The sequence below is a fragment of the Acomys minous genome (genome assembly GCF_964271855.1).
Source record: "Acomys minous genome assembly, chromosome: 11".
NCBI classification, from domain to species: domain Eukaryota; kingdom Metazoa; phylum Chordata; class Mammalia; order Rodentia; family Muridae; genus Acomys; species Acomys minous.
The window spans coordinates 44580934-44590673 of record NC_140492.1 but is presented as its reverse complement, the minus strand read 5'-3'; positions in this window follow the sequence as shown (position 1 = coordinate 44590673).

The window sequence follows — 9740 nt, the reverse complement described above, 5'->3', positions numbered from 1 at the left end:
CTTGAAATTGAGCTATGCCTGTTAGTCCAAGCTTGTACCAAAATATCATTTTTATGTGGTTTTCCTTTCTTTAAGATTTATTCATCACCCAAACATAATGCATTTCAAACCTTAGGTCAGGTAACAACACATGGAGGGCTCTTGTAGGAAAGCCTGGCGTGATCCTTTCTTTCCTGTTTGCATTTATAATGAGAATCAGGATGTATGCCCTCCAGCATTGACGCTACTTTCGCTCCTATGTGAGAGTTTCTCCATCCTATTAGTGTTTTGAAGTGGTCAGGGTATGTTTTACCGCATTAAAGAGAACGTCTCAGTGACATAGGAAGGGCTTAGCGAGGAAACAAGGAAATCCTGCGGGAGTGCTTCAGGGCCAGAAGGGGAGGAACTGCTTTATCCTCCACTGTTTCAGGCCATCTGATGAAGTTGGGAATCCAAAGCAAGAAACTGTGAAAGAAATAGTTTGAGGTGGAGGAGATGGCTCCAGCGGTTGGAGTGCTTGCCACGCGAGCATGCCACTTGAGCCTAAGATCACGAACTCAGATTTCCAGCTCCCGGGTAAACACCAGGCACACCTCTGTAAGGACTCGGGTCCACCGTCAGATTCTAAGGAATCACAGGCCAGCCAGCCTAGCCAACTAGTGAACTCCAGATTCAGTAAGAGAACTGGTCTCAAAAGGTAAGGAGGAAAAAGATACAGACAGAGGAAGATGCTTGACATTGACCCTTGGGGTGTAACAAAAATGATTGATGAAGAAAGCAACCGGTTCCTGTTGATGAGGCTGGTCCCTCTTGGTACCACCAAATCTTCCCTGAAGATTTGTGTTTTGAAGGGGGAATTAGGTGTCAGGGTTTAAGGCTATCTAGTTGGCATATCTAGTGGTTAAATTTACTACAATTTTATGTTGGCTGTATCTTACCCTCTTGCATGGGGTTTTAAAATTTGCCCTAACCGCGTGCAGTGTGTGTGTGTGTGTGTGTTGTTTACCACAGCATGGTTGATTTTATTGTACAATTTTGCAGAGCATATAGCTTTTCAGAAGTGGCATCACTATAACAGAGGGATCAGTGTCATCAACCAGGTTTTGTGGGAAGCACATTCTGAGACGGAAGTTTCAGTGTAGGATCCTTATCACAGGAGTTCTTTACTAATACCTGCAAAGGAAAATGTCTAGGGTCTTGCACTTGGCTATTGATCAGTTATCAAATGTGGGTCACTGGCCTCTACACTTGTGTGGCCTATGCAAGGCAGCTCTTTGACACTGAAGCAGATCTAGAAAGGGCTGGCAGTTGATGGCAAGCGATGCAAGAATTCTGTAGGTTGTCTACTGACTAGGCATGTAAGAATTCTTCTGTACAGCAGTATCCAGACCTAATATCTTTAAGCCCATTTTATCTTGAATGTTAAGTAAAACTGGAGCTGTCTAAACCCTTTGCTCACTAATCATTCTTTCACTTGTATGTGTGCCTTTCCAGAGTCTCCTCTAGACCCATGTGTTGGTTTGGCATTTTCTTGGTGTTTGTGAACATGGATATAAATATAACAATGGAAATTTACAATAGTTTTCATGCTACAACTGTTTCATTTGCCAATATATCTTGGAGATATATCTAGCTTGATTTTTTCACATCTATCATTATTTTTCAGCGTGTGTAGGTACACAATACATGTGTGCATATATACAGTGTATCAAGATGTGGATACATGAATGCATTTGTGTTTTAATGTGGGTGTACAACTGCCACAATGTACCCATGGAGGCCAGAGGACAGCCTTCAGTGTTGATCCTGGACTTCAGTCATATTTGAGACAATGTCTGTCTTAGTGTTTCTGTTGTTGTGATAAAATATCATGACCAAAAGCAATGTGGTGAGGAAAGGGTTTATTTCAACATACAGTTCCACAGCACAGTCACACAGTTCATCATTGAAGGAAGTCAGAGCAGGAACTTGGAGGCAGGAACTAAAGCAAACGCCATGAAGGGACACTGCTTGCTGGCTTGCTCCTCACGGCTTACTCAGCCTGCTTTCTTATAGAGCCCAGGACCAACCTGCTCAGGGAGTGGCACTGTCCACAGGGGCAAGGTTCTCCTATATCAATTTTGTATTTTAAAAAATGTCTCACAGGCTTACCTACAGGAAAATCTTACAGAGACATTTTCTCAAGTATCATTCTGTTTTCTTAGATAACTCTAACTCATGTTTTACTTGAAAAAAAAAACACACACAGAATAGCCTCTTTTGTTGTTTTTCTGCAGACAAGCTGTCCCACGATCTCTAGGAAATTCTCCTATTATTGCCTTCTATCTCCCAGTAGGAACATCTGGACAGTGCTACACATCCAACTTTTATGTGCTACACATCGAACATTTATGTGAGGCTTAAACTCAAGTCCTCATGCTGGCTGACAAACACTCTTACTCACTGGACCTATGCTCTAGTCTTTTGCCACAGTTCTGCACGTTCTAATTTATTGAAGTTATGAAATGATTACTCTTTATTTGTCTGGATCCTGATTTTATAAAGATAGTAATGTGCACATATAAGGAGTCCGCATGAGTAGAAGGTGATACATTTCATAGTTCCGTCCAACTCACCAATATATGTAAACAGACACGCATCCTTAGACCCCCCTTTGCCCACTAATAACAATAACAAGCTCATAACCCCTCCTAATATAACTGATATAACTATCTTGCTTATAGTTGAAAATGTATTTTTGTTCTCCAAAGTCACAACAGTTTCAGTATTTTCACAAGCCCAATCAGTACCAGTGTTTGGTCTGAGATCTGGGGAAGACTCACCTGTAAGCCCCTATAAAAGGAAAAAGATTGTTATGTGCTTAGAAGATACAGTAGCACAAGGTGGGTGTTCTCATTCCCAGAAGGAAAGAATCGGAGGGCTTTGTCCAAAGCAAGCACAAATCAGGCTTGAAAAGATACCAAGTTCTGTAGCTCCTCTCTGATGTTGGGCGGCATGGTGGGAGTTCAAAGGGTCCTATGTTGTCTCGCAGTAGAGAGACCTAACCTGCCTGCACGGCGCATCCCCGGGCCGGTACCTGCTCATTGACCACAGCTTTCCACATCAGATAGTCCACGTTCCTGGTATCTCTAACTTCCTAGAATTTCCTGTGCATCTTGAGTTCCACAAGGACTGCCTACTGGGACATCGAGCCTGTGACACACAGCCTAGCTTCCAAGACCTGACACTGGAATCTTGATGAAAATATCGATGCCCGTAACTATCACATTGTCTATGCCTAGAAAACTAGTAGCAAGTGAATAGCAGCAAGGTCTGTAGGGCTCCAGAAATAGCTGTGCTACCTTGGATCACAACTGCGGTGTCCTCCACATGCCCACATGGGTAAGCCCCGGGAAACGTCCCCTTAGGCAGCTCTTCCTGAAGAGTGTGTCCTAGTGGCATTCTCTCCTCAAGGGAAAGTTTTTAAAGTGAATTTATACCCTTATACCCTTGGCTTTGTGACTTTTGATGACTCCGAATGCCCTCGAAGCATCTTTCCTATTATGCTAAGGCAAAGTGCCTGGCTTCCTTTTAATGATACTCATCTCTTTTGCAAGCCCCTTTTTGTGCTGAATGTTCAACTTGTTCCATCTCTGGCCAATCTTTAAGCTTCTTCTAATCCTTGAACTCTGCTTTTTGCTCCTTTTTTTTTTTTTTTTTTTTTTTACAATTTTCAATGCAAATTGTATTAAAAGCAGGCAGCAATACTCAGACTGAATGCTGAGCCCCTTGAAATACCACCTATCAACTGGTCCATAGCCTTTCAACTCAGCCTTACACAAATTCCTGGAGAAGGTACAAAAGGCAGCTTAGTTCTTTGCCAGGAAGTAACATGCCTGGCCTCGGGTACAATTGTCAGTAGTTTTTACTCTTCAAATTGGTGTTACTCAGTTTCCTAGCAAATGCTTCTCGCAGAACTCCAAGGCTTTCATAGCTTACATCTCCAAACATTTTCAAAGTCTTCGAGCCTACCATCTCCAAAGATTTAAGAACCACATGGTCAGGGTTTGTCTTAACAAGGTTTCTCCTTTGCAGTGTTGATTTTGCTATTGGTTTTCTGTCACTGTCGCAAAGCACCAAAGGAAAGCAGTTTAAAAGGACCAATGTCCATTTTGTCTCAGGGTTTCAGTGACTCATCCCTGGATGGCTGACTGTTATGCTAGGGAGTCTACTGTGAGGCGGGAGTCATAGTAATGGAAGCAAGTTGGAGACGTTCACCTCATGGTGGCTGCGAAAGAGGGAGGGATCATACAATTAGTCAGATGCTACTGCCTTCAGCCAACTGAGACACTAGACTGGGTTGGGGGAAAGCCTAAACTGTATAGTAATAGAAACTGGTGATTGTTGGAGTCTATTAATTATAAGAAATATTTTTGTATGGCTGGCCATGGAACTGCAAGATTTGCCATTTTCCCTGATGGGTTTTGGTTTCCTAGTTTGATCACTCATAACTGAGCTTTCCATTGTGCCATGGGAATGTTTAATCTGTGCCGTTCTATGTTGAAAGTGTGTAATCCCTCACAGGTAAGGAATTTTAGACCTTTAAAGGTTTAGAATTTTAAAGATTATGAGGACTTTTAGAGTTGGACTGTGTTTTATATTATGAGATAAACCTGAGACTTAGAGGACAAAGCATATACTTTTATGGTTTAAAGGTGATGTTTATCCAATAAGTAGACAAGGATCAGGGTTATGATAGTTTTAGTTGTCAGTTTGGCACAATCTAAAATCATGTAGGAAGGAAGTGTTAATGTTGGATTGCTTGGATTATGTTGGTTTGGGAGTGTGTGTGTCTGTGTAGGGTTATCTTTTTTACATTAATTAAAATGGGGAGCCACATCCACTATGGGTGGTCTCATCCCTAGGCAGGGTATGAGGAGCTATGTTAGAGTGGAAAAAGCAAGCTAAGTATAAGCATGCATCCATCTCTTTGTATAATGGGTGACTACATGTGTTCTGGTTGCCCCTATAGGAGGATGGATGCAAAGCATGTATTTGTTTCCTGATTTGGGGAACTTAATGAACTAATACCTTTTAAGAGAATCTAATTCCAATTTCTTCATTTGTAAAATAGGAATCATAATAAAGCCTTCTTCACATAGCTTCACAAACCAGACAGATAGATAATGAATTTTTAAGAAGACTTTGAATAATGACTTTAATTTTGTCCAGTATATCATCACCAAGCTTTGGCTTGACAGGTTCCATCACAAGCCCACAGGCAGTCATGGTGGATCCTTAGACCAAGCACGGCTACTCTTAGAAGAAGCAAATAGACAGGATGATGGGTTACATAGGATGGGAGTCACCTTTAATATGCTGTACAGGTGTATAGATGGAGAAAAAGGATTATAAAATTAAAAATAAAATCAACAAATCCCTCTTTAACCGTTACATCTGTGTAGATGCTAATAGGCATGCACCTTAGAAAATAGACTCAGGGTCCAACACAACAAAAAGTGTCTCTGGTCTTTTAAACATTCTGACCAGAGAAGGGTGTAGCTCCCTGGAAAGGTCACAAATCAATATGATATTATTTTGCATCTTATATAAGTAAAAGGCAAACAGTCTGATTTAACTCAGCTTTTATTTTTAAAAAGAAACTGAATTTTTAATATAGAGCAAGTGGAAGGGCTTTCCTCTAGGGTTTGATGTCTTGACAGAAAAGTGACAGAGCCCCTTGCTTTGAAGCCATTCTGGAGGGACCCCACAAGGCTCTAGAGAATTCTTGGGGGGCAGCAGGCTTTGTGTCTCAGCTCCTCCAGCTTCACCATGGTGTTTTTCTGAGCTGTTTTGGAAGTGACAGCGAAGGACAGCAACGCTCAGGATGGATGAGGACAGGGATTTTGATAGGAATTCTCTACCCGGTCATACTCAAGGAAAAACTATTTCCAACATGCTGAACGTGATTAAGCTCATTATATAAGCTCGCTTTTTAAAATATAACATGGCAAATACATCATGAACAGACTGTTCAGTGACAAGAAGCATTCAAAACAAAACACACAAACAATGAGACAAATAACAGTACTTGTATTTTGCTCCTTAGGAAAGTTCTGGCTTATCCAACAGCTGCTTGCTATTATGTTGTATGGTGGGCTCCCTCCCTGACCCCCAAATCTACAGATGAAAGGAAAAAAGCTATAATAAGTAAACCATGGTTGAGTTAATAAAGCCCAGAGACTCAGTGGAATGATTTCTTAGAAGCTCATTTAATTTTGGAGAAATGGAATGAATTTTGAACTTTAGCCTAGCCTTTGTTTGCACTTTTCTTCAGCATAGGTCCTCTTTCTGTACAGAACATAGAACATTGATCATTACACAAAGTTTGCTTTGCTTTCATTGCCCCCTTGAAAGCTGGGTCGAAGAGTGGGCCCTGGTGCTTACACATGCGCAGGTGCTGCTGAGCAAAATGCAGATACAAATAGCTGAGGTTCCTGTGTTCTTCTATCTTATGGAAGCTCCCTTTATAATTGAGTAGGCGTTTAATTCCCCTGATTAGAGTAGGACATTACCCAAATTGAAAGGAAGCAGATTAAATGGTAGCATCGGGACTAGATGAATTTATCTGTTGATGAGAACACAATGACAAGTGATTAGCATGCCTTTTTAAAAAAAATCTTAATTTGCCCAATTATCTTTATTTGTTTAATTATCCTGGTTAGAAAATGGAGCCAATAAAAATTTCAAGACAGAAATGTGCATCATTTTAGTGGAGCTAATATGAGCACACAGCAGCCAATAAAGTAATCAGAATACAGTGTCAGCATCTACGAAGTCAGTTTGGAAGCATGCTTTGTTAATATTTTGTACACTTTCTGCCCTAGCCACATAAGCACCCTGGACAGGCATTAGCCCAAAGGCTTGATGGGCGCTTTGACTTCCTTCCCAATTGTAATTCTAATTCACCCCAGGGCTCTAAATTCCTGAGAAATGAAATAGCCAAGTTGCCCAGTGGCGACATCACAGAAAACAGAGCTTTGTTAAAACCTGCTAAAGAGGGGCCAGGAGGTTCACTGACACCATGAAGCGACTCAAAGTCTGTAAAGAATCCAGAGTTCTCTCAGGGCACCAGCTGTGCCTCTTTCCTCCTCTAAAACCCAGGGTCTAGGACCATGCCTGGTACAATATAGGTAAACAATTAAATTTGGGTAAATTCCCTAAACACATGGCCTTTCTTATTCCACTCTATGTATTTACTCAGTATGCCTTTCTGACACCTTTCTTACATCAGTAAAGGTTTACACAAGTGCTTCTGTATAAAACAGGAGGCTGGAAAGCCAAGCAGGGTTGCCAAACCACATTTCACAGCGGGGAGACCCTGCTTATTCAGCAGGATGCGTGTAAGTAGGCAAGATAGTCTATGCACCAACCTCTGCAGGCAGCAATGAGAAGCAGCTATTATACATGCTCTGGAATCAGATGCTAACCTCTCTTACACTCAGGTTTCTAATAGGTACAGTCCAAAGTAAGGCTGGCCTTCAAATGAGAAGAGGTTAAAACAAGCAGTTAAGTTATTAAAAATGTTAATTTACTATTGTAAGGTACCGGGCGTGGGTGAGTTTTTCTATGACACTTTGGTCTAAGGAATTCTACATGGCTTTATTTGTGTAAATCAAATTAATTCTGTTTCATGCTCTCACCTGTCAAGTTTGAATGACATTTAATTATGAGCGCATTTTAGGAGATCATTCCAACACCTTAGGTTGTCTTTTATGTTGCCCAAAAGATGAGGGTCAAGAAAAAAGAGCCAGTGAGATCATAGCTTGAAAAATAAAAAGAGGGTCTGGTGTAGAAGCATAAACAAAATGGGGGTGGTGCATTATTGAAAGAAAATAAGAAGGACAAAAATGGGTCTTGGGCTGGCAAGAACAGTAGAGTAACGATTAGCACAGAGTAGGCTTCTAGAAGCATTTGCTAGAAAAAAATACCTCATGAGGTCATTTCACAGATCTCAGCATCCTGCCTTTTGTAGAGTGCTTACTTCTACATGTACCGCCTCATCTGGCCTCCTTAATTGTCTTAGATTTAAACAGGTATTTTTTTCTGGGTAAATTAGCCCCTCAATTTCCTTGTTAAAACAAGAGAAGCTGCAGTTGTAGACTTTAACTTTTCCCCTCATGGCTATAAAAGAAGAAAAAAAAGTGCTTGGGAGTCTTTTTTGGTACAACTTGGTAATACTGCAAGTATTTATATTTTCTAAGAGCACCGATGGGTCAATTATAATAATAACATCAGGTCTAGTAAGATAAGCAGAGATCGGCACATTTCCCTGGGTTTTATCAGAGGGAATGGCAGCAATCTTCAGTCTTGCAGGTCTTCCCTTTCAATGATACTTCCAAGGACACATTTATATTAGCAGGGAGACAGGAAGGAGCTGGCAGTGGTTATGAATATTCACACAGGTCTCCTTGTTGCGCAGGAAACAAGATTGATATTCTTGTGAACCCTCTCAATTTAAAACCTTAGCAAATCGGGCTATCTGAATTCGTTTTATGATGCACAAAGCCTTATCTTCTAAGTTAAGGAGAGTGGGGACCTCTCCTCATTTTCCTAGACTCCTTTCGTTAATTGTGAAGACTTTCTTTTCTTTTCCTTTTTTTTTTTTTTAAATAAGAAAAGGCTCAGGGATTCTGTTACAAAGCATGAAAAGGTGAAGAAAACAGGTCCACGGCTTCATTTTTGCAGGAATGGAATAAAGTGTGGATAGGGTTTTACTTATTAATAGCGAAAGGAGGCCTGTGTGGCATTAATCTTTGGCCTATTCTGATTATGTCAATGAAGAATGTGTCATTATCACAGAATGGTGAAATTGTCCAAAAGAGAGAGCTATCAGCAAGCACAGATAAAACTATTTCTTTTCTAGGGTAAAAAAAAATGTTCGGAAACTGACTGGTGGACAGAACCTTAGCAGGAAAGATGCTCGTACCTGTCAAGTGGCAAGCTTCTCCCCTCCAAACTCTACAGGAGGGCTTAGCGTCTGCCTCCCAGCTAAAACCTATGTACACGCCCCCAGCTTTTGGTTTGTAAGTGTACACATGCATGCTTGTACATTGACATGCATACATGCATGTGTGGAGACAGGAGCTCAACCTTTGCTACTGTTCTTCTATGTTTCCAAACTTGTTTTTGTTGTTGTTGTTTGGGTCTTTTTGTTTTGTTTTGTTTTGTTTGCTTTGTTTTTGAGATAGGACTTCTTCACCTGGCTAGGGCTGGCTGATTAGGCTATTCCGGCTGACCAGCAGCTCCACAGACCCATCTCTCTCTACCTCCCAGTCACTGAGATTACAAGTGCTCACCAGCATGCTCAGGTGAGCGCAGGTAGGTCCTCAAGCTTGCCAGCCAATCAGTTTACAGACTGAGCTAGCCCCTGATGTTCTCCATCCTACATCCAGAGGTTAGCCCCCATATTAGCATTTCTGCTGACATCTTGTCTTCCACTGCCTACTAGAGTTCAGTGAATTAGGGAAGATCAATAGCAACACGGCAATTAAATATTCAGCAAGTGAAATTGTCCTCAGGAAAATCCTCCCTGCCCCCCCCCCCATGATGGCTCCGCCTCCTGAAGTTTTCATTATTCCTCAAGCCCAAACAGTGGCACTGACTGGAACCAAGTGTTCAAATATCTGAGCCTACAGGGGACAGTTTCCATTCATTTCACCGAAGAGAATAAAACAACGATAAACAGCATAGGAGGACTGCGTTTATGTTCTAGCTACCCA